General features: G+C 42.2%; 1 protein-coding gene across 4 annotated transcripts in view; it reads left to right on the top strand.

The window, feature by feature from the left end:
* The first annotated feature begins 12,312 nt into the window (after window positions 1-12,312).
* The window catches only part of LOC106751861, a 253,863-nt gene continuing 240,690 nt past the window's right edge, over window positions 12,313-25,485 (top strand). For all 4 annotated transcript variants that reach the window (XM_014633068.1, XM_014633067.1, XM_014633066.1 and 1 more), the window contains exon 1: window positions 12,313-13,310. The gene's annotated coding sequence lies outside the window, so the exon portion shown is untranslated. The remainder of the gene's footprint in view (window positions 13,311-25,485) is intronic.

Raw genomic sequence — 25,485 nt, 5'->3', positions numbered from 1 at the left:
TCGTCGATACGATCGGGGGTGGGAGGAAGTGTCCGAGAAGCAGCATTTTCTAAAGCGTGCAGCGCGCGGAAGTTGTTTATCGAAATGTCTTGTTAAAAATGTTCTGTTGAATTCGCATCGAAATTCGGATTGAATTTCTGTAAAAATAATGTCGAGAATTAAAACCGAAGCCTTCAAAGAACAATCCGAAGATTCCGGCAAACAAAACGATTTGAAAATAAAAGGTGGATAAAGATTAACATTATCTCTCGGCGTATATAAAATAATACAGTGTAAAATATTTGTATGAAGATTGCGAAAGATATTCCGCGGATTAAATTGGCGTGAAAATCCACATCGCTATGTTGCGAAAAATAACGATCTGAGCACCTGTTATAAAAATACCCGATAAGGTTTTCGATCGGAATCGGAATCAATTATTCCTTAGATTTCCATTGTATTTTTTCAGGCTGAACAATTTTAATCGGAAATCTTTCCGAACAGTTCCAATAGGTGTCCTGATCTTCTGAAAGTAATAGCTATTTATTTCGTAAACGCACGTTCTCTGCTAACACAATCTCCCCTGTGTAAATAGAAGTGTATCGTTTTCACCGCGAGTTTTCCACGGCAAGGTCAGCGACGGCGCGATTAGAAACTCTTTCGCAGAAGGCCGCCAATAGAAAACGCGGTGACTCGAGTGCCACGAATCCTATTCCTGCGCGACATGTGTTTCGCAACTCTTTGCAAACGGTCTGCCCGTTCCTAATTGAAACGAACAACGCAAAAGTTAAGCAAAATAAACAATTTTTATAAAGACTCATATTTCCGTTTCGATGTCAATTATTTCATTTTATTATTCACGAATATTCAGTTTATTATTTCCGGATTGTTCCTTGAAGACTTCGATTTTAATGCTCGACATTGTTTTTAGAGAACTTTCGGATTTTATTTTCATTATCTCTCCCATCGCGGCTTTTTACATAAATATATACAGATCGATATATATATATATATATATATATATGTATAAAATTTAACCTAAATTTCAATGCGAATTTAATAGAACATTTTACTGGAGTAAGACATATCTTATATTGGACGTACGATTCCGGTGATATGTGATATCACAAGTTGGCCTCGATATGACACGATAATAATATGGATATCTGCTGAAACACTTCGATTAGACGCGCTATATTACACACACGTCGATCAAGTTCTTCGATCATTTCAACTATTTAAGTTGTCTATTGTATTAAAAAAAAATTTACTAAAATCGCTCAAGTTCCAGTTATATAGAAAACAAGAGAAAGATAGAACGAGATTGAAAGCGTGGAAAAATTTTTTCCTCGATGCCGTCGCGCGTTGGCGTGGTAGCGTCGCCGGACGGCTACGCGCTTTGGCGCGCGCGAGACACGCACTTTACATTTTAATATTGTGTTTTATCGAGATGCTGAAAGCTTTACGCCTCTTTCTCTCGCCGCTACCCGCTAGATCATAGATCACGCGCTGCTCCTTGTCTACGTTGGAATCGCATTGAGGGAGGAAGCTGTAAATTCGCCTTTCGGTCCACACGTCGAATCGATGACCAGCGACACGTTCCCGCGGGACAAACGCCGCTCCGTACATTGTCGCGAATGTAAACCGTGTGAACGATATAAGGAGAGACCCTACATATTCGGTACGCGAGACGTTTTACAGCTACGCGCGGTGTTTACGAGCCGGTAATAGTTAGACCGTTCATTCCCGCCGTATTATAACGATCCTTCTGGATAGACAAAACGGTAACCCTTTACTAGAGTGCCCGGCCTTGGAGCCAATCCTTGAAAAAGGATCTCTTCGAGCCACCCTCTCGCTGTGCGCTCTCCGACAATGGAGTATTCGTGCGATAATGTGGTGAGGGATTACGAGAATTGCGCGGGAGATTTAACACGCGCATTACGGCCTTAATTACAATTGCGAATGAATAAATCATTATAAATTCATTAATTTGCCTTTGACTGACACTTTTGACTGACATTTGACATTACTGACATTTGACATTAAAAAACATATCGATAGGTGATACTACCGTTTACAAAAGGAAAAGTAACGATACTCCAATTAATTGCAAATATTGTTAATAAAGATACTCCAATTAATTGCAAATATTGTTAATTCGCGAAAATGACACCGATGCATATGAAAACTTAAAGTACGGTTAATTCTTTTTCCTAATTTTCTTTCACTCGTCAACTTAAAAATTCCAATGTCCTGCAATGTGGAAACCCGATTGCAGGAGACTTGAAAATCTAAATGCACGTTTCACGCCATCTTTCTGAAATTCGATATCTTTCCGCTTTATTCTCTACTGTTTATCTGTAGAGACCTCCCGTCGCAGGTCCTCACTTAAACGTCACATCAGCTGTCGGATGCAGGGCAGGCAGATATAGATACGGGCGAAGGATCACCCCATACGTCTCGGTGATGCCCGAGAATGTTAAGTTTTTCCTAGTTTATCATTCCCAGGCACGGGTATACGCGAGATAAGAGCACTTTGAAAGCAACTCATCGTTTTCCACTGTAAAAAGTCGAAACGATGAGTTAACGCATCCTTCGAGGAAATCCTTCGGACAACGGTTTTTATTTCCGCAGGCATTTTTGACGCCACCGCACCGTAACGACCGTGGCAGCGTCGTGGCGACGTCGTTGCAACTGACACAACCGGCCGAACAATACCGCGTCGTAGTAACGGCCCCGCACGACACTTTGTCTCGCACAAATCGTTCGTACGTTTGTAAGGAGTGCAGACTCCGTCGCGCGCGTACTGCCGGAAATAATTTATTGGACGGCGCGTCAATAAATAATTCCGTACCGAGACCGTCGCGGAGGTTGCATCCGACGCCGCGACGCTTGTGACTCATCACGTGACATTGCTGAATTCCCGGCGAATGGAGGATACGTCGATTTGGAAAATTATTTTATTATTATATTTTCAGTCGTATTGATCGATAACGGAAACGTAAACAATGTCGATACATAAGGGAATAAAAGAATGAAAGGAGATCGGATTGATTAATGACGCTACAACGAGGCTCTTGTAACTTCCCTTGCATCTCTTTAGTAATGTTAATCGATAACGAAAATTCGACGCAACGCATAATTTACGTAATGAAACGAAATGAGTGAAAGGCGATCGGATTAATTGAAGACGTGGATTAATTAAAAATCGAGTAAATTAAATTAAGTTAGAATGACGTACAAAGCGACAGAAAAATGGGACTCTCGTAATGTGTCATGCAACCATCGGCTAATCCTCTCCCGTCCCTGCTTATCGCAGTTTACTATATTTCTAGAAATAGAAACTCTGTGCTTTCAAATGGGAAGAAGTGCGCGAGGGAGCCTGGAGAGTTTTTTTTTGTTGTCGATAAACTTCTCCTTATCTAAGGTCGTTCTTTAAACGAGGCGATAAGGCATTATGTTTTTCGTCTCCACTTTTTCGTTAAAAATATTTCAAAAATTATTTTCTCTACTTTACTTTAAAATGAGAATTATCGAGACAACGTTGTATTAAAAATGTTATGTCGTGTTAAAATAATTACGAGTATATATTGTGTGAAATATAATCAATATATTTCTGATATTTACTTTTGCATCCTTGTGACGATTTTAATGGTTAAAATATGATTATTGAAGAGAGTGAGAATAAATATATTTAAGAGAAAAGCATTCAATATTTCAAATATTTATGAAATAATATAGACTTTTCGAGAAGTAATCCTCCAATTATTTTAAGCGCACTGTATTTTGTACAACAGCACATAAATATAGACATGCCAAAACCAACATGCAAAGATCTACAAATAAATCGCATTGATCCGAACAAATTTTGTAAACACCCACCACCTAAAGTTTTAGTAACTATTCTTATTTTTATACTCATTTCTCTGACTCACCGAAATACCGCGGGACCAGTTACGTTCTGTTTTCTGATCTGAAACAAAAAATGTCGATTTGCCGATTAAATTCGAATTCTATTGACAGATTTACGTTGGTAAAATGATTTAGCCGTTTGTGATGGAAATTTGACAATTTTTCTTTAGAAAGTTCTATCTTAGTTATTGATCGCGAAGGGTTACCTAGAGGAGTGCAGGAAGTCTATGAAAACTTACCTTTCAGCCGGCTTCGTTTGGCTCGAACCGGATCCTCCGGTACCGCATCTGCATCCACCAGAATTACAGCTGTCTTCATAGTGAGGCCGTAAGATCTATCGGGTCTGAAACAAAAGAGTTGTTTTCCCGACTGATTATCGAGATAGAAAACTTACTCGCTACTGACGAATAAGAAATATGGGTCGGTACAGGAATGTAGAGAACATAAACTAAAATTCTCTATGTATTTTCCTCTTATATCTAATGAAAACGAAATATGTGATGATCACCTTTGAAATACTAAAATGTCGTCGCTGTTCACGATATTCTGGATACTTCTAATACAACGATTGCACGCGTAATTCGTCTCGCAGTCACTCTGATCAATTTGATAACATCGGAAGTAGCGCGACGCGTTTCAATGCGTTCACATCTATAACGAAGACTCGATTGAGTCGTGTATTCACGCATGCCGACCTTCCGAAGGTGTTGTTATTCGGAAGGTCACGCAACTTTCCGATAATAACACGCGCCGAGTCGTACTTGGGAGCATTGTTACGTGGTTTATACAATTATTTAACGTACTCTCTGTGAGAATTACGAAATATAGCAACTGATTAATAATTCTTGTTTAATGATTGTACAAGGAATTAGAGAGAGAGGATAACGTTCGAGGAGGCCGTTGAAAAGGCTGAGAAGGAATGGCACGAAAGGGGGCCCTTTTATGTGCCTGCTGAAAATATTTCGACCGTGGAATGCGCGACGGGTAAAAGTACGACGGAATTGTGTGTCTCGTGACTCTTCAGTCTCTCTTTACGACTGCGTTCCTCCATCCTAATCTCCGTATTTTCCCGCGCAAAACTATTCGCCCGGCGACAAACGTGCTGTAATAACCGTCGTTGTCAACGGGAATGCACATTAAACTCCAAGAGTAATGACCTTAATAAATGAAAAACGAATATAATGCTCGGTCGCGACAATATTGAAAAGTTTCGCGAAGCTCTTCGCGTACGCTTACGGTAAATAATGTCGTTTTGACAAATGGCGATTTATATATCATTTAACAATCATCGTAAAAAAGTAAATTCGACCTTTCTTGACCCGATTATCGACGTCTGAGTGTTAAACAATGATGAATAACAATATTAAATTTCTTATTAAACGCCGTGTGTTACTAGGGAAGCCGAGGGAAGAAAATATGAGAAAGTAATTCGCGGTTTTAAGGGTCGTGTGAGCCACCCTGTGTATTGCGAGGCTCGGCGTGGACACACGATGATACTGCGAACGAGGCTGCGCCGATAAACGCGGCGGCTATGCAAATCGATGACACACGTCGGCCATCGTCTTTTAAATAAAAGCGACGAGAGCGCGGGGATGGTTAGAATTTGCAGGCAGAAAACGGAGGTCCCCTTCAAGGCTACCTAGTTTCTCTAACACGCAGCGACGAAGCGACACGCGCGCTCACGCACGCATGCACGATGCACCAGGCATGCGGACGTGTGCATAAGTGAACGAGCGTGTCCGCAAAGAGGAGACGTTAACTACCGTGTGGAAAACATTCGCGGACCGGTTCGATGCCTCCTCGTCGAGCCTTTTCACGGGTGGAAATCACCGTTCGTTCCGTTGCGCGTTAAGGTTGATTTTCCATCGCGGTGAATCACACGTCTCTCTCGCAGCTCTCTCAACATTAATACGTCGAATTCATGATGAAAGCTCGATGTGTTTTTGTAAATTCAGAGAAAGGAAAGTCGCGTCGATCGCCTGGTTATTTTTATCTCCATCTTTCGATATGAGAACTAAATTTTGACATAAAAATATATACAATAGAAGGTTTTGTGTTGAGAGCTGTCCATTGAAAGTTCGTGTTACTTTAGCACGGAGAATGTGTTAAAAAATACACAAATATAATGTCAAATTAATATATTTACCGTGTCAATGTATATTGTACTTTTTAAAACATATTTGCATATTTGTTAACACATTCTCCATGTTAAAGTAACAGAAAATTTCAGTGGACTGTTTTTAACATAAAATTTGTTTACTGTGTACGGTACTGTGGTTATTGAAGGTATGATTATAAACGGGCGTACATAAGATACGATAAAAATAACAAAAACAGGGGGCGATAGACGCGCGTCGATAACAAAGTCTGCCAAAATAGTAAATCATACGAGGGGAACGATAATCGTAGAGATTACGCGGTGACTTCGTAACACGAGAAGCCGGTCGTTGATTTCACGTGCCGCGTTTGAAGCTGCAGCCACGCAAGCTGTCCCACGGTGCTACCTACGTGTTATCAATTATCATCTAGAAACGAGCTGAAGCGCCAGTATTGTAATACATACAGCTTTTGTTTATGCTGATAAAGTTCCGCTGATAAGCGCAACGCATTGCGGCGTCCGCAGTCTGCATATAATCTCTCGTAATACGCGTCACAGTTAGCTCATCGACGTAATTGGAGTGGCTCCTCGATAAATTGAGAGAATCACTTGATATGTCGAAATGAAATAAATTTCGCGCATCAACGAGCATTGAAAAGAGTTTACACAGTTCATTACATCGAATCGATCATCATAGGAAGGTGTATTTTTCTTTTTCTTTTACAGAGAAAGAATTCTAAAATGTATATATATATATATATATTTGTAGTAAAAAAAATATCAGCAATGTATCCGGTTTGAGTAAATTTTGCGAAATAGGAAATTATATATTAAACAACAATTATCGGAATTTTTCCTTATACTTGAGAAATTTCTTTCTTGCTAATAGACATCACACCTTTTGCAGTGTGATCAAATTCAGTTATCTTAAACCGCTTATTTCGGTAGGGACACATGAAAGGGCCTGATTAATATTAATTATATTTTACGTTATTTGTGACGGTTTACTCCAGCATACTGCTCTTCGGGATTAACATAAGAATGGGCGAGAACGACGCGACGAACGCCGATGGAAAACCGAAATAAAAGGAATCGTTTTACGCGCGAACCGGTTGGATATCCGATCTTCTAAACGAAAGGGCGAAAGCAACCATCGAACGCGCACGTCACAGTAACAATGAGGGATTCCCGATGCAACGGGCAGTGGGCTGGAACATCTTGAATTTTATTATTTGTTCATATTATCGAAACCCGACACCGTACAGGCTGTAATTGAAAAACAGTCTGTATGATATTATTGAGAAATAGCTTGCAAAGATGCTACTTTAATCCACAAAGACACAAGATTTCAGATCAGTCGTGTGTTTGTGTGATTACTTTATTAATATCTATAAAGCTATGCCGAAATAACCGTGTTTTTTCAATTTCCTCGCTGGAATTAACAAACTAGACATTTTTCTCTCGTTTTTGTTATATCTGAACATTTTTCAATGTCCATAAATATTATTACCAATCGTTTCTCAAAGAATAAAGGACAAAAGACAAAGCATAAAAGAGAGGCAGCATGTTGAGGTTATGGATTCGACTTTTCTTTGAACTAATAATTCTTTTGTATAGAAGCTCCCAGTGCATATTCAGCGAGGTTTCTCACACAAAGCCGACACAAGCTTCACATTAGAAAAAGGACACTTTAAAAAAGATTCGTAGATTCAGCCACTACGGGGGGCTTTTTATCATATCCTTGTACCAAGAGATCGGATCCGCCCATTTCCTTTGGGTCCTACCTGGTTTACGGTATCATCACAGCCATGAGAATTTTTGTTGGACAATCGTGAGAGCCGACAAGCACGTGTCTATGTAACGTCAAAAGTTGGATTTTTTTTTACAACAGATTGTATTTTATATTTAATTATAGAATAAATACATAATTTTATCTAAGATATTTTTCTAATTCGGATACATAATACGCGTAGTATATGTAATATTTATGCGAACATTATTATAAAATTATTCTCAATTTTACGTTAAATCGAATTATTTCTCTATTTCACTTTACATCGTTCCAATTTCAATTCCAACGCGCGAGTTTCATTTCAATTTAAGGGATAATTGTTAGAGACTAACGTAGACACGTGCGAGTTGCGGAAGGCCGATTGTTGCCGACGCACAATGACCCCTGCACTTGCCTTTCCGAGACATCGCCGTCATTGTTAAGTAAATCTCTCGCGTGTCGGCGGAGGGTGTAAGGGCGATAACGAGGTAAGTTAGGTTCGTGCCAGTCGTTGATTTAACGCCCGCATTTCCGTGGGGGCCCTCGCCGGGGCGATCGCGAAACGAATAATTCTCACCGCGAGAGGACGAACGTTTGTCATTATTATCGGGGAGACCTTTAATACGCACCGCTTCGCGCGAGAACGAAAGTCAAAGTCGAGAGAGGAGACGCGCGCGCGTACGATGAAACAACCGCGGGGACCCCTGGTGTCCGTGGGTCCCACGCGGCCTTGGCGAGAAAAGGAATGCAAATGAAATCGACGATGCGAGATATTCCGGGTCCCTCTAATGCGCCTTGATGAATTCGAACACGAAAACACATAAATCATAACTCGACTCGACGGAAAGCAGCTCGTCCCCGATATCTACACAGTGTCTTGGAACTTTGTTTCCCGATCCCACGCGTATACAATGTCCGCGAGTTCTACAATTGCCAACGTAGTCTCTCACTATTTATTTTATTTTTTGTCTTTTACATATTTTTTCTGTTCCTCTTATCGTGAATATAATAATATAATAATATAATAATGTAACGAAATAATATGCACGTGAAAACGGTGAGAAAGAGAGAGAGAGAGAGAGAGAGAACGCGATCACGAAGGTAGGCATGTCGCCATCAGTTCACGACCCCACTTTCGTTAACTGCTTTTAATTGCGCAGTAATTAAGATTAATGAAAAGGCATGCGGGCGCCCATGATATCACCCTCGGTAAATTAAAGTTGAAACGTGCGATGTGCCGCAAAGAGACGCCGCCAGACTTTCTTGCGACACGCAACGCCGGCTTCCAGAAAAAGAGTTCCACAACGAGGCGTTAGTTCTAATTCAGCCGAGATATTTTAATTAACATTTTATTTGCGTAATAACTCATCAAATTATTTACTGTTAATTCTCAAACCGTCAGATATTCTCAGGCAACAAATTTTATTAATACTACACGTTACAAAGATGTTTTTAAGAAAAAAATAAGTTTCCTCGAGATAACACAAAAATTGTTGCCGCAGGTTCATATTATTTGATATTTGTATTTTAACTTAATTAAATGTTCTACAACTTTTATATATTATTTATGTGGAAAAAATCACATCTCTCGAATTGTCCGAGTTAGGAGAAAAATGTGCATTACCGACTTCTACGGAATTAAAGCGGCGAGTATATCCGGCCGCCATGCATCCCCATTTAAGTGAATATTTACAATCTCTATAGCGTAGGCGTGTAAAGAGCTTCGCGCTGTTCTTAGCGGGAGGGTTGAACAACCTGCGCGGTAAATAGCTGATTATCCTAGGGTACCCAAAGCACGGAAAGCCACGGGCTAGCACCGTTCTGGACTAGATGAAGTAATAATAGGGTAATTTCTCCGGCATGCCGCGCTGCTACGATGTATGCACGGGGCGAGCTTCTTCCTGCTCGTCGATTATCGATTTCGAGCCTATTTTATGAGTCCCGCGCATCACGACTCGTCACGGCGGACAATGAGACGGTGTTAGGAGAAACGGAGTTTACCCACGTATAGCATATAATTCTCGTATAATTTTGCCAGGGGACTGGTGTAAAAGTACGGAGAAGTGTAATTTCAGCAGATAACGAAATGAAAAAGAGCCTTCTTAAGAACGAAACCTTACCGTACGCGTGTAATCCCGAGCGATCTCCGTCTCTACCAGAGCGTACATCCAGTTTGATATAATTGCCGAGATACCCAATATCAACCGGAAATCTGGAGATTACACACACTGTGTAGATGTGTATGTATCCGAGAAGAAAAAATTCTCTCGCCCGTGCTTGCTAGTTTTGAGGCCGACGAACGAAGGGTCGACTGAATATCATTTGCATGGAGCGCCGCGTAAATCTCAGATTCAACGAACGACACAGCTTTTCTCGTCGACTTTACGACAGCGGGCGGGGAAGATCCTTCGGAGTAGTAGACCGTGGGGCGACATGGTGGCTAGGACTATTCACTCAAGATAGTCGGGAACGTGTATCCGCGCGTGCCCCAACATGCTCGCGCGTCCCGTAAGAAACAGCTGAGTCTCGCGAGGACGAATGTTCCCTCGCGCGGAACATCCTCGGCGGAATTAATGGCCCAGGATCCTCGATTTCAAGGACGCGCGCTCGCAGGACCGGCGGGCGAAGTGGACATTCCGCGAGGAGGTGCCTCGTTGCATTCCATCGATCAGTCTCACCGCGATAAATTTCGGCTCGCCACCTCGGGATCCACGGATCGCGCCCGAGGATGTCGCGCGCAAAAATTAGTTTTGCCGAGATGACGCAGTCATAACTCTCGTATCGTATTTTGCGACAAGTTACGCTCACGATCGAAACGGCTGGAGCCAAGGTTGGAAACCGCTGTGCTCAGCGTAATGCTCGCGTTATCATTACGTGTGGAGTAAAATGGGGACAAGCGAAGATCGATATGACTAACTGGATTGACTATTGTACATGGGTACGCTATTTAATATTATGTTGAGCGTAAGATTGACACCCGAACGATATAATGTCAGCATCCATACACATTTAACACGTTCAGTGCCAATCACGCGATATCGCGTGATGCGAGTTCTCACCAAACGGCCGATCACGCGTTATCGCGTAATAGATATTTAGAGTACATAAATCCTATGTACATAATAATAAAAGCATATAAATAATATATTAACTTATTTTGAGCACAATGAAAACTAAATAAGAAAATAAAAAAAAAACGAAATTCCAATTTTCAGCTTGGCATTGAACGTGTTAATGAATATATAAGGTGTTTGATACAAATTTTGAATTAATTAATGAAACTTTTACCTATGGTCATTTTCGATAATTAATAATTCAAAATTTTGCGTGGTTGTTTGCAAAATGATACAGTACTTTTTGTTTACATATTGTTTACATATTGACCTAAACTACATGTGTATGACGGCTTGCACCAGACATATTGTATATATTAATGATAAAAAACGTATTATTATTTGTCTAAACATAAATTATTTGCTTATATTGATCTCTATGATTACAGTAATAATCAAGCAAATCACAGCCGTGTTGACTTGTACATCGTTTCTTGGGAAAAAAGGAAGAAGGAAGAAGAATATTTTTGAGGAAATTGATTAGATTGCGAAAAAGTCATTGAAATCATGAGCTCGATGCTGCCGATAAAAATCTCTCGTGCGTAGATGGAAGTTGCAAAACAGAGGTAAGAGTATGTAATAATAACGATTGCTTTCCAAATGAATTATTCATTATGCGGTTAGTCTACATGGTTACGTTATAGTCAGAAAAGATCTCGAGTGCGCCGGCGAACAATCGGTAGGCATGCACGCGTAATTAGACTCCTACATCCTCGCTGATCATTCCGTGAAAACTGAGGGCCGGCGCCTGCGGCGCGACAGACGCCTACGTGCACACGCACGTGCGTGCCTCCGCCACGGAACAGCTGAGAGAGCGGGGCGCGTTGACGAGACAGTCGGCGAATGTTCGTGCTCGTGGGTAAGAAAGAGAAAGAAAGAGAACACCGCGCTGTTAAAAAGACGCGTGGCGAAGGGAAAGATGCGAAATATTAGTAAAATCGCTCGATAAAAATGATCCTTCTTGAAAGTGAGACTTCGTCTTCTCGTTCAATCGTTTTACGAAAGTTAAATTTCGCACGGGCAAGTCCCGATGTACTTTAAAGAGCCCGCAGTGTCGAGAGGCTCGAAATCTCAAGTCCAAGTCTCCCGGGTTAGAATTCCCAAGTTCTCGAGTACGGCCTACGTGAGAAAATAGCTGGCGACACGATGTCCGCCTGTACATTTGGGAATCTCTGATGTAAACAATCGACGGTGGAAAGAAACGGAGATAACGATTCTGAATGAAGCGCGGGACAGCGAGGGCGACGGAGAAGAGCGCGTCGGATCGTGCGAGCGAGACGGATCGGAAACGAAGGAGAAAGAGCACGGTGCACGACGATGCACGTGGCGGGAGAGACCGAGACGGGACGACTCCGTGACTGGCTCGGATCCGAGCGGTAAGCGTGCCGAGCATGCGCACGCCGCGGTCGCTTCTCAGTCTCGCCGCAGCGGTTGCGGGAGTCGGTTCCCGCATTTCGTGGCGCTAATTCGATTTGAACGCGTCGCGTCTCTCCGGAAATTTCGGGCGCGACAGTGTCCTTGATCGGTGCGAGGGAATAAGGTCGCGACGTCGCTTCCAGGAAAGCCACCGAGCTTCTCGCCAGTGTTTATCTCGCGATCGCCGCGTGACATTCGCAGGAAGTACGAAGCGGAGGTTACCTTGATCGAAAGTTGTCGACCTATGTGAACCCGTGTCGGCCCTCCCGCCTTAAGTGACGCGAATTCGGGGAAATGTCGAGGTTGTCACATTGGCTCCGTGTACGGGCAGAATCTCGTGACACCGCAGGTATCGGCATTCCGCGGGAACGCCATCGATGATCCGCTCGCGTCCATGGCGACAATCAACAAGCACAGCGACTAACGGACGCCCCCACGTGACACACCGCGAGATACACAACGCCAGGCGCTTTGAATACGACCCCCGCGCGTCGTCGAGCGTACGTGTGTACGAAGCGAAGAACGGAGGAATCCCAGCTCGACTGAAGTGGCAGCTGGCGCGAGGCTTGCGACGAACTTCAGTCTCCTCCGTGCTGATTCGTTGCCTCAAATCATCCGACGTCGCATCGGCTGAATCGATCAAAGTTCCTTCGATTATCGAAGCAACACCACCGAAGGGATATCGTGTGTCGCGTTTTCCTATCGACGAGTCGTCGTCGTCGTCGTGTGTCGAATAGAAAAGAACGGTTAATCTGGATTTTGCGGAAGTGAGTTGTTTTACGAGATAATCTATCGCCGGGAGTGAGGCGGAAAACGCATTCGAAGGTAAGGCGGCGTAACCGCGGTGATATAATCGTGCGATCGTCGCGAGGACGCCGCGGTGGCTTGGTGATTTTCTTGTGTCGGCCGTGTTGTCGCGCGACGTTTGTACAAGTGAATTCCAACTCGCCGTCTCGAACACGTGGATGCACGCCCGCCGCCGCTTCGTCGCCGGTCTTGAGCGTCCGCGCGGAATCCTCGGGTAAGTACGGCGTCCATGCTCTCTCCTCCACGGAATCTCGCCTACGACGATGACATCCGAGAAATATCAAATGTTTATTCAGCCGGTTGTACTTCCGTCTCTATCGCGATCTCTATCTCCGCCTCGTTATCTATCCGTCGCACGGTGACACCGCGCGAATGTTACATCGAGATAAATTCGACACATTTTGCCGGTCTCGCCTGAGACGAGGTTAGGTGACAATTTGCAGGCGTTATCACTCATCTCGTTTCATTCATCTTCGACACACCGCAATGATTTAATGACTGTTTCGCGTGTTATTCAGTCGTTACTTTCGGTCTTCAAAACGCCCGATTGATCGCACAATGCGTGAAACTTTGATTTGATTTACCTTCCGAGCATCGAAGGTCACGCGAACTGTACATTTGCCGTTCCGTTTGGTGCCTTTATTGATTCACACCGTGGAACATCGATGACAGGTTACGAGAATTCCATCTTGTGTTTTCGTTGCATATTGACACAGGTAGGATCGTAAAAAATTTATCGAAGTATCAAGATGCAAAACATGAGTTCAACAGTCGTCTGGTGTGCAGATCAATGCTAACCGATTGAAATTAGGTCTGCCTTTTTTCGCCGAACCGATATACTTGCAAAACTTGAAGAGAGACAGATATACAGTTAAAGCTTGGTGGAAGAAAGAGGGGAACAGAGTTAGTTCGACGAGAAAGAAACCTAGGCCTATCGCTATCTGGTGATAAAATATGCAACTTAAACGTTCCATTTTCTTTTTTATCGCTCGACACGTAACGTCGACGTGACGTCAATTCAACAGTCATTTATATTTATATTCTACGCCGGTGACTGGCAAGAAAATAATCGGCGAACATCTGAAAACATCAGGAAATTGTCTTGCTCACGTAAGAGACCGCACGTGTGTTGTTTATAATTGTTGAACACCAAAAGAATTCGATTATTGTTCGTCGAGGACGGATCGATCGCGGATCACGCGACGACAATGGAAAATATCTCTCTTTATTCTATCGANGGGGGGGGGGGGGGGAGGCGAGTTCGGTAACCAAACGAACAGGCGAGATCGTTCGATCATCCAATTAAAGGCGACAGCCGATCGACGCGAATCGCCGCGGTGATATCACGGATTAAGCGTAACGGAAGCGGGGCGCGTTGTTTACAGCAGCCAGTAGCGGAGTTACATCTTACATCTCGGCTCGAAGCATGCCCCGGCGTAGCGACGCGGGCACCGCCGGTGATTCGTAATCGTTCGATTTATCGACGTGGCGATCGGTATCTACCGCGGCGACTCGCTCGGCCAGTACACTCGCCGGTGCTCGAAGGCGAAATCCTGATTACGATTCCGCTCGATGCCGCGGTGACATCATCACGAAATCATCATGCTCTTGGAATGTCCAGCCGATTAAATCTCCGTGCGTCTGGTGACGTTACCCGCTTCGGGAAAACAAATCTTCCTTCTCCTCCGTTTCTTTTATTGTCATACATCGGGGCGTCGGCGGTATAATTTGTTACCTTCGACGGGAAATATGCGAGCGACATTCCATCGTGATAACGCGGAAAACTAAGTGGTTCTACGAACAGGCCGGAACGGTGGTCTACAATCGGCAGTAGGAGTATATATTCATAAGAAGTTAGAATGAGAAATTGATCAATCATATTCGAATGCAAAGAGAATAATCGACTATGATTGGTTAATTTCTCACTTCTTATAAACGTATTCCTACTGCCCGTTGTAGACTCATGTTTTGAAGAACGCGTGACAAGCACGAAGTAATGAGTCTCGTGTCGACGAAATCAGCTGATTCTTACAGTTTTCGCTTATTTGTTCAGCGGAGAGGCCCGCTACAGCTCTGAATGAATATTGCTCGAGCCGCAGCTGAAAATTATGAATATCTCGGCGCGCTTTTAAAGAAGCGTGTTTATTTACGCTTACCTCGTAATATCGTCGCTGGCGTGGACGAACGAACGGTCGTCGTGCGCGCGATGCCGTCTTGTACGCGATTAACACAAAGACGTGTGATTTTTGAAATGATGCCGTAAATATTTACACCCTGTTAGTTTTCATTCATCGCGTACCGTTCGTAAGTGGGGAGTGGAGGATTGCCACGTGCTGAAATACCAGCTTGATGTAATCAAGGACAAACGACGTGGCACGACGCAACGCAATACGCGGTAAGCGTTCGTATGAATCTCATAGATGACTCTATTAGAAACTAAACATGAGAAATATTATTACATGTAGGTAGAGCGCGGCATAACGTGTCGTTTTAATATTATCTGAAAAAAAATTGATTGTCGTACACAGGACGCATCAATTTTATAAAACTATTTTTCAAGATCACTATTTCGGAATGATTGCTAGACGCGAGAAACGATAATGATACTATTATATATCCCAATTTACGCATACATAGAAGAAGAGAACGTTTTATTCTACGTATGAAAATCAATGTGCGGTAATAGTGACTGGATTCTTGCGTCTATGCGCTCGCTGCGGTTGCACTTTTCGCAAGATTCGCAACGCGGCAACTTGCGCGAAACGGACAGTCATCGTGTCAGTCGTAAATAGTCGTAATGTGATTGCGAAACTTAAAGCTTCCCGCGTAACATCGACAATGGCAACGCTCTCAGTTCCTCAATTCAAAGCGGGAGGGCGAGTTATTTCTGCGAGAGTGACCGCGCAGCGGAGAAAGATAATTTTACTCTTCACGATGAGATTCTCGCGAAAATTAACGTAGACGTTGCTTTTTCTATGCGGGAAATAATAATAATTCCCAATTACTTTAGTACATAATTTTTATATCTTTATCTTTATTGAGTATATAGTACAATATTATTTGGTACATTAAATTATTATATCGGTATATAAATTATTTTAATATATAATTTATAACAATATATAAATATAATTGTAGGAAAATAGTTGTCAAAGATATTTTGAAAACGCAAGAAACATGAATTCATCGACGCATAATATATTTTTCTCCCAAGATAGAGAAATCATCAATTTTGAAAGTCAGTACTTATCGGTCATGATATGACAAATAGAGAAGCTACTTTGTTGAGTTAGGCAACGTGCACACGCGCTGAGTCGTGAATGACGTTTATCACCTTTGGGTAAATATCAGAGCTACTCCTTCTGAGAACGAGAAACCACACGGATATTTGTTCATCGTATGTGAGTCGGAACGTTATCAGCCGTGATAAGATTCCGCCTTAATTTTTGGAAATTAATCCGTGTTCGTCATCGGTTTATCGGTTGAACAGTATTGAACAGTCACGAGAAAGTCTTCTCGGTTTTTCAGTAGCCGATACAAAAATCGATTGCGCGATCATCGATTGTTCGTTAAGAATGACCACCGTTTGGAGCGAACCAATCATTAATTAACAGCATGAAGAGATGATTTCGTTATTTATTATGGAAGAATGACGTTGCGTATTCCTTTGTTTGCGGTTATGGACGACAAGGGCTTTGACTCTTTTACGTCGCGTTCTCAACGAAACACGTGGTCAGCACGTGTGGTCGCTCTTCCGAAAAGTTTCATACTTTACGATATGCTCCGATCATCCAGCGGAAGTACCCTCTTTGTTCAGGCTTGTTCAGGTTCTGCCTTTTATGAGTTACGGTTGATGACAACAAATTATGCGAGCGTACTTTTAATAGATTCTATTTGTCAATATCGCTTTGTCTTTAACTAGGAAATTTTAACATTGAAAATCATAATGAGGTATTCTGCTAACGATTTATTAAAATTTTAATACTAACATGAAACACATACTAATATAAACATAAAAAAGAAGAAAGAAGACGAGTATGAAATAACAAATGCTAAAAAGCAATTTGTTATTTATATGTTCAGGTGCTCGAAACGTACTTCTTTCGCTACTCATGTGCGACATTAGTTGAGAAGCTGTAACTCACAAAGTACTGCGAAACTTTTAAAAAATCACACCATTTTTACATTATTTTTTAGACTATAAACTTTAAAGCAAAACAGTTTTCGATATTTCGAAAGTGTTAGTAACTACGTAATTAGTAACTACGTAATGGATCGCAAATTATAGAATTATATTATATTTCTTGAAAATTTCGCAGCTTTCATGGGAAATGTTGGATTTTATATAATGTCTTACGTAAAATTGAAAAGAAAGCAAAGAGAAATAGAAGTAATCGCGAGGTTCTAGTCGCGCACACGGGATTAATTGCGTTGTCGATGACACCGGCACCTCGTCGCTTCCTTCTCGATCCTTTGCAACTTTTACGCGCCTCCGCGCGGAGTCCCTCTCGTGTCCTCCGTATGATTTACATCCCGCATTTATGACGCAACGTAAAATCGCGCGAAACTTTCCGCGAGCCAACCCCGACGCCGGGAGCGCTCCTCTCCTCTCGCGCGCCTTTAAACGCCTGTATATCTCGGTGGGTGATGTGTGAAATATTTATGCGCGATCCGGGCTTTATTCGTCGGACACGAGTGCCGCGAGGAGCAGCGGTAATACGTTTGTATCGTCGTCGCGGGGAAAATAGGAAAACAGGAGCCTTCGCGCCGCAAGCTTCTCCAAGCGCAGCGCACTTCGCGTCGCGCTTCTAAGACGACCGTTTAAAAAGTCGGTATAATCGTGCCGACGGAATTTTTCGTCTCTCTCACCTCCTTGTTTTATCGCTCGAAGAAGCATGCGCTACGAACTCGTGGCTAAACGGCGCGTCTGCAAATTCACGCTAGCGAGCGAGGGAACTTCTAACGCGGTCGGAAAACGTTAATGGCGCGAGAAGGCGATCGTGCGTGGGAATTTAATTTTCTTACCGCCCGCCGGCCGGCCGCGGTAATGACCGGTACTTATTGTGTCATTGGGTCATATTTCTCGAGGAATTATGGTTATGCCGCAGTGCGCTTCTTTGAAATCGAGCCCGCGGCCTATCGGCTGTCCCTTCAACGAAGGACGGCCCTAAAAGCAAAGACCCCCGTTAACCGGGATTACTGTCGACGGGGATACGAGGTGTAATAATCTTATAATCCTTTACGGAAGCCCGAAAAATTTTCACCGCGATCGGGAAATGGCTCGGGATTAAAGTTTCATACGATACCTTCACGCACGTCCGTAAATTACGTTGAAGTCGTGTCTAATAAACGTAGCGATATCATTCAGTCACTTAAATCGTTTTTTGCCGTTTTTCCTTGACATTTTTTTCTTTTAACTAAAATCTCACTTGTGTTATATGGACAACTGATTTTTAGCTCCCTGTGGGAGCTAATTCTTTTTTCCGTGTATGAAATACTTGCTATGTTAAGTTATCCAAAGATAAGTCTGGGAAGTTAAATGTTACTTTTCTGCTCAAATTATCTTGGTTATTCTCAAAATTTGACAAGAAATATCACTTTTTATCACTATTTTGATGTCTGAGAAGTTACTTTTCTGACAAAGAGCAATCACTACTTTATTTTTTATCTCGGTGACTGGATGGTAGCGCTGTAAACGTGATAGTTGGGTATATATCGAACGGACTGGAGGATCTTTCAACGAAGAGCAGTTAGTTCTTCAATCAAAGCAAAATTAATGAAAATTGCGTTATTTATTCACCTTATCATTGATGATTACACTCATTTGTCCAAGTATCTCGATTGTCCTTCATTCCGCACGACACATCAACGTGAAGATATTTTCTGCGAGTCACGCTTTTCCGTCGGAAAAGTAGTCACCAATTTAGAATTAGATCGTGAGTTACAGTGCCGATACAATCAGGAAGCGCCGAGAAGCCGGCGGGCCGGTCGTAGCGGCTAAAAGCAAAATAAAGAAAAACAGTGGGGGAGATAAAGAAGGAGGAGCATCTACTGATCGGGGATCGTGGCTCAAATATGCAAATGGGCCGTCGATCTGGCCGGGCTCTCACGTACGCGCACGCACACACACGCGTCACCGTTGCGGCGCGCACCATCCTCGTTACGTGGATTGTGCGGCACAATCGACGATCGAGGAAATCGAAAGCAATTACAGCCAATTAAAGAGTAAGAGGCTATTGTCACTGCTCGGTGCGCCGATAAGAGCGTTTCGCATCACTCGTGCGTGAAACGGAGCGCGCGGGCGGGAGGGAGGAAAATTGAGGCGCGACGACGAGAACGGTGCCGCGTGCTGATCACGAAAATATCGCGGCTAGCCGTCCCACCGACGCGACGCCGGAAGCCGACAGTGTGGAAAACAGTGTGGGTGGTCTTCCGTCGATAGAGCCGTCGATGTGTGCGCGATAAACCGATGTCGCGCGGACGCGAGCTCGGGATCGATACGGCGGACAATCAGTTCTATAGATCGCTGCATTGAACGCAATGTGTGTGACTAAGTCAAATCATAAATAAGTCAAATCGGATATGCGAAGTATCTTGAGGAGTGAACATGGTTGGCTCTTTCAATATAACAGAGTTCGAACGCAAAGTGGCTGTGACTGGTTAGCCGGTGACTCCGTTAGCGCGTTGATAACACTCGAAATGGAATTTAACCAATGGAATTTTACGATCGCGTTCAAACTGCTTATCATAAACAAAAGTGATATCTCTAAAGTGGATAATTTGGAAATGACGAAAACAAACGTTCTTTGGTACACTGAAAAAAGGACTTGGTAATAAGTACTGAAATTTGGTGAATATTTGCCGATCAAACATTTGATTACTGCAACGAAATTATTTAGTTCCACATACTATATATATAGTGCTGTAATTCCGTATACTGTATATTTAGTATACGGAATTAAGTTATTTGGTTGCAGTAATCAAATATATCGGTCGGTAAATATTCACAAAATTTTAGTAATTATTACCAAATCCTTTTTTCAGTGTAGATAACATTTGCAGGATTTTATATATATTTTCATACTAAAGAAATCTTTAATTCGTGCACGAAACAAAAATTAGAGTACACGCTTGAAAAGTCACGACTTAAACACAGCAGAGTCATTTCATTTAGGCGATGATGAAGAGTCGAATTGAGAAGTCATTGATAGTGCGGTATCATCGACTCTGGAGAGCTTCTCGTGTCGCAGGAAGATTAAGTTCTTCGAGGTTGTTTGTAAAGATCCAACGGATGAATCATATCACGCATGTCCCTTCTTGCTTGTCTTTGATATTTGTCCACCATTAGTCACGCGTATATATTTGTAAGTTCAATTGTTCGAAGAAAACGATTTTGTGATGGTTTTTCATAACACTTGCCGACTCGATTTTTTCTTGACAGGACTTCGAAATTTTTTGACGGGAACCAATTTTTCCCCGACAGAAATGATTTAGACGTCAATAGTTTCCAAATCGCAAGGTGTCTAACATCGTATCGCACACGGAAAATGTTTATTACATTTTATAAATATTTTAAGCCGCCCGCACGCGAGCATCTGTGCGGCGTGTAATTTATTTGTGATTTTTCTACGTGAGCTCGCGATAGAATGTAAATAGGTTGTAAATTCCTCGTTACGTTGATAGGTTTATAGACAAAAGGGAACGTACGCGCGCGCTAGCGCCTCCGCTGCTGTAATTTATTATTCGACGAGTATTTGCTGTTAATCAATTCGTAGAATGCCGATCTTACGAGACGTCCGTCAGAAACGACGTTTAAGATGGACGGAATTGACGACCGCGGTGCATGCAAAAAACGCTCGTAAAATTTAACGTTATCTGATATTCGTTTCGAGCACAGTATGACTGAACAGCACTGTGAAATACCTCTCAACGATAAACCTTTAATAAATTACGAAATTTACATATGTAAACGATAATTATTATTTAATATGCATTAATATGAAATATTTATAAGAGATGATAATCCTAGATTATTATATGTTACTTCCAGTGATTTATTTTAGAGTCACAATGTTTCGTTGAAATATATATATTTTAGACAAATTTTTCAGGAATATTTTGACAGACAAACTGCATATACCATTAATTAAATGAAACTACTCATAGTCTGCCCATAGTCAAAGAAGAATTTAGTTGATTCAACTAAATAGTTTCTCAGTGTAGTACTCGGAGGAAGATGTAAGAGATGCGAGAACACACACGATGTAACTATCTGCTAAATTGACTTTGCATTCAGACGTAACAAAAAGCAGAAGTTGTCTGCTTATCCATGGCACCGATTCGTGATCTGGCGAGAGGAGTCCGTCTAGTCGTCCGATCGGACGACGAGTCGGTGAGCGATGAATCGCGAGGACCGCGAGGAACGAAGATCCTGTAAGGATCATCGATACGTCTCTCTCTTTCGTTATCCGCGGCCTTCCGCCCTCTCTTCACCCCCGTTCTTCCTTACGTATAGCGAAATCGACCGCGTGTAAAACCAGTTCTGCGACTCGGGGATGGCGAGAGGATAGAGTACCTTATAGCTCGCGTACTCGCGACTGTTTCATAGCAAAATGGATCATGCGGATCACGCTTCATTGTATTTTTCGCATTCTTCTTCCTTTCTTCCCTTCGTTCTCGTCATTGCATCTTGTATTCGGCGTTTCTTGCACTCGCCGAGACGTTCGACCTGTTTTCTGCGATTCTTAAAATCCTTGAAATACTAAGTGAACTTTTGTCACGTGAATTACGAATGGGAAAATATGTTTTTTTTTTTTTAATTAGGTTAATTTAAATTGACTTTAATTTCATTTAATTAATGGTATGTGCGGTTTGTCTGTCGAAAAATTCCTCAAAAAATGTTTTTATCTCTAAAATGTGTTCGCGAAGATGCACATTAAATTTTCATTGCGTGAGAATTTTAATTGGACAAAACTCGCATCCAGCGGTGAAAACAGCTGTAGATGCCGTGCTTTACGTCAATAAATCTAATCAGCCGGAACACGGCCGAACCGACTGCGTTTGATTTAATTTCGCGTGCATCACGATTTTAACGTAATTCACAGTTATTCACGTTTATATCGCGGGATTCAGCGCGTTCGCCGCGCGCGTCGCGACAAGATATCATAATTCTAAGTTCTACGATCCGTACAAGTATATCGGCGCTGCACTTTCGAGATCCTTTCGCGCAGGATTGAGACGGTAGATAAGGGCTCTCACAATGTAAAGCAGCCTCTTCCCTGACGCGATCCGAAGCCCGTAGAAGCGAGTCGGACGATCTCCACGGATAACCGACGGCCGTCAGTGAAGTAGAAGTACAAGATACTCGCCGTTCAAAATGCAACGAGCTATCGCGGTGGAAGCACGACCACCGCGCGAGTTATTCGCCGCTCGAATGCCACGATGCAATCATTGCTGAAGAAGCACGACCACCGAGCGATCATATTAACCGCGCGCGATGGGAAACGCGCGGCGTCGCCTCGCGACTTTGGGAAAAGTTTGATTTTCGTCGCGATACGGCGGAGAGAAGCACTTCAGGCGCGGTTCGGGATAATTAGCGCGAGACAAAAGAGACGGAATGTTTGCGTTTCTCGAACTACTCCGGCCGAAACTCCTAAACGAAAACTCCTCGAAACGACTGCTTTTTTCGCATCGAAGCTCAGTTTCGAGTTACGTGAGCCCTCGGCATGTAGCTTTTCGAGATTCGCTTCGAAGAGTTTTTCGGATAATTAAGCGCGACCGATTCTATTTCCGGCGGCACTGGAATTCCGAGTTGACACCGTGCGTCCCTCTCTAACATCGTTTTAAACAAACACCGCGTCGAGCCGAGACACGTCGTTTCCTTATTCTCTCGCAGACGTTGCAACGACGCGCCGTTTATTTGTATTACTGCAATAGCTCAGGCTATGACCCAAATATTTTGCTGCCATCTTATGGGGTGCGGAGTAATTTACGTTAACTGAAACGTTCACACGAACGTAAGCCGGCCATAAACTCTCGAATTAAATTCAGCGGATAGATTAAGTTTAAATTGCCGCCGGGGGAAGTGAAACTCAGTGAAATGAATTACGCCGTTTTTGGAAAAATTGAAATCCTCGAACGCATGCACAGGCATACATACACATGCATATGTCGCAACGATAAAGCGTTAAGCGCCGATACGTTATTTACTCTGGGAGGAGCACACCATCTGTTGTTTAATGGCGATTATTTTCAAGCTTGCTATTAAGTTTTCACGTATCCGAGTCACGAGTTGAATCGTACGAAACACGCGATAAACTGTAAATCGTGTGATAATAACTCTCGTCACGCAATCTTCACGATCACGTTATGTCGATATTCCCGCACGACTCCGTGTACATTTTACAAACGCGATAAATCAAGACGCGGCGCTATGCTCGTTTTCATGCTTTCTATCTCATCGTTTCCCTATTACGCTCGTGCAGCATACGCCTACCGACAAAGCCGAGTCGGCTAAATGGCACGGAGAGCGTATGAAAACGGATTGCCGTAATTCAGGAAGAAAATGCATATCAGATTTAATAATCTTCAACCTTTATTTCTTACCGAAGTGTGAGAGCGCCGAGTCTCATGACGGAAAATAAACACCGCGATGTGCCGTAACGTGAAAATAAAGGAAGTGTGTTGTTGTTTTCATGCAGATACGTACATTCTTCGTTATTTTCAAAACATACATACAGATATAGATGTATCTTATGTACGGTAAGATACATACTACTCTGAAGAAACACGTGTGTTGTTGAGTCCATTGTAGAATATTTAAAAAATTCTGTTTTGACAAAATTAAACGGTTATTTTTAATTATTTCAGAGTTTCGCTCAACAAACCCAGTTGCCACTGAAATAAAATTGAATCGATAACTCGTACGCAGTCGCGCTTAACCCTTTATAGTCTACATATCGATCGATCGATTGAAATAAAATGTAATTTATATGATTGTCTTAAAGGATAATATTTTTTTTGTCCAAATAAAATTAGCCATCGAGAAATACGATTTTCTGAATGCGACATTATTATGCATAATTCGGTGTTTAAAGTATAAAAATGAGAAAATATTATTAAAATTGATTTATTAAAAAAATATTTATTTTCCGCTTACGTATAACATGGTTGTTCAAGAATATCGGACAAAATTTTCGTAAATAAAATATACTTATGTTTTTTCATAGATAACTTTGTATAAATCCGAGCATTGACGACTTTGCTTCGCTCTTTGCGATTGCATATTGGTCTTCAGCCGAAAAGGCACTATTTCACGGGTTAAAACGCAGTTTTATTTAGGATAGATTGATAATATTATGTCCACTGAACCATTATTTATCAACAGACGAAATTTGGGGAAAGCCCAAAGTTAATGTATATTATTATATACACCAAGTCTTAAAGTGTTAATAAAAAATAGATATATTTTTTTAATTAAGTCGCATATGTCGAAAGAGAGTAATTAGTGACGTACTTTTTCGGACGCTTTTCAACAATGCAATCCTCAGTTTCGGGGGAAACGGTTGAGAGATAAATGTATCGTTCCCGTTTATTAGTCGGGATGGATATCCCGACGAGGTCACGTGTATGAGCTATAAGAACATTATGAAGTCGCAAAAGTAACAAAGGGGCCACACACTCGCGGATCGTACGTTTGATCCTTGAGCGTGACGAGGAATGCACTAAAGAAGGGATTCTTAACGATCTGAATTCCTGCGAGCCGCTTCGGAGTCAATCGGTAAGAACCTTTCAGGCGAGAGCCACGGCTCTCGTTATAAATTTCCCAGTTAATTATATCTAACGATTCAATAAACATTTTATTGCGCACATTCCTGCTGCGCATTCCCACAAAGAACTCAATTTACCGCAACGGATGTTCCGACTTTGATTCGAGAATAAATTGTAGGAAGCGACGGCTTCCGCCATTGTGATTTCTTACAGTTTCTTACAGTTCTCATTAACATTCCTCAAACTCTTGCAATGATTGCGTCGGCGTGTTCCTCTGACAAACGAACGGTGATTTTTCGCTGTAATATCTACAATTTATCTTCTCTGTCTTATGTTTTATGCTGTTACATAAAAATGTCTCGAGCTGCGATTGTAATGATTTATTGCGCGACGTCTCTCAGCTATTCTCGCATATCCTATTAGTGGATCTCTAGATAAGTTGTTCGATTTATGTATTAATGTTCATTTGATATTTGATAATTTATTAATCGACGGTTCTTTGACTTTACGGAAAAAAACTGTTCGGGATAGGCTCAGAATTCTGCAATTTATTCTATTAAGTAAAGTCCAGGGCAATAAAAACCAGAATTTATCATAGTTTTTCTTATTAGAATTTTCTG

This window comes from Dinoponera quadriceps, unplaced genomic scaffold (assembly GCF_001313825.1).
Source record: "Dinoponera quadriceps isolate SergipeBrazil2010 unplaced genomic scaffold, ASM131382v1 scaffold316, whole genome shotgun sequence".
In the NCBI taxonomy this organism is placed as follows: domain Eukaryota; kingdom Metazoa; phylum Arthropoda; class Insecta; order Hymenoptera; family Formicidae; genus Dinoponera; species Dinoponera quadriceps.
This window is presented reverse-complemented; position numbering and strand designations above follow the sequence as displayed.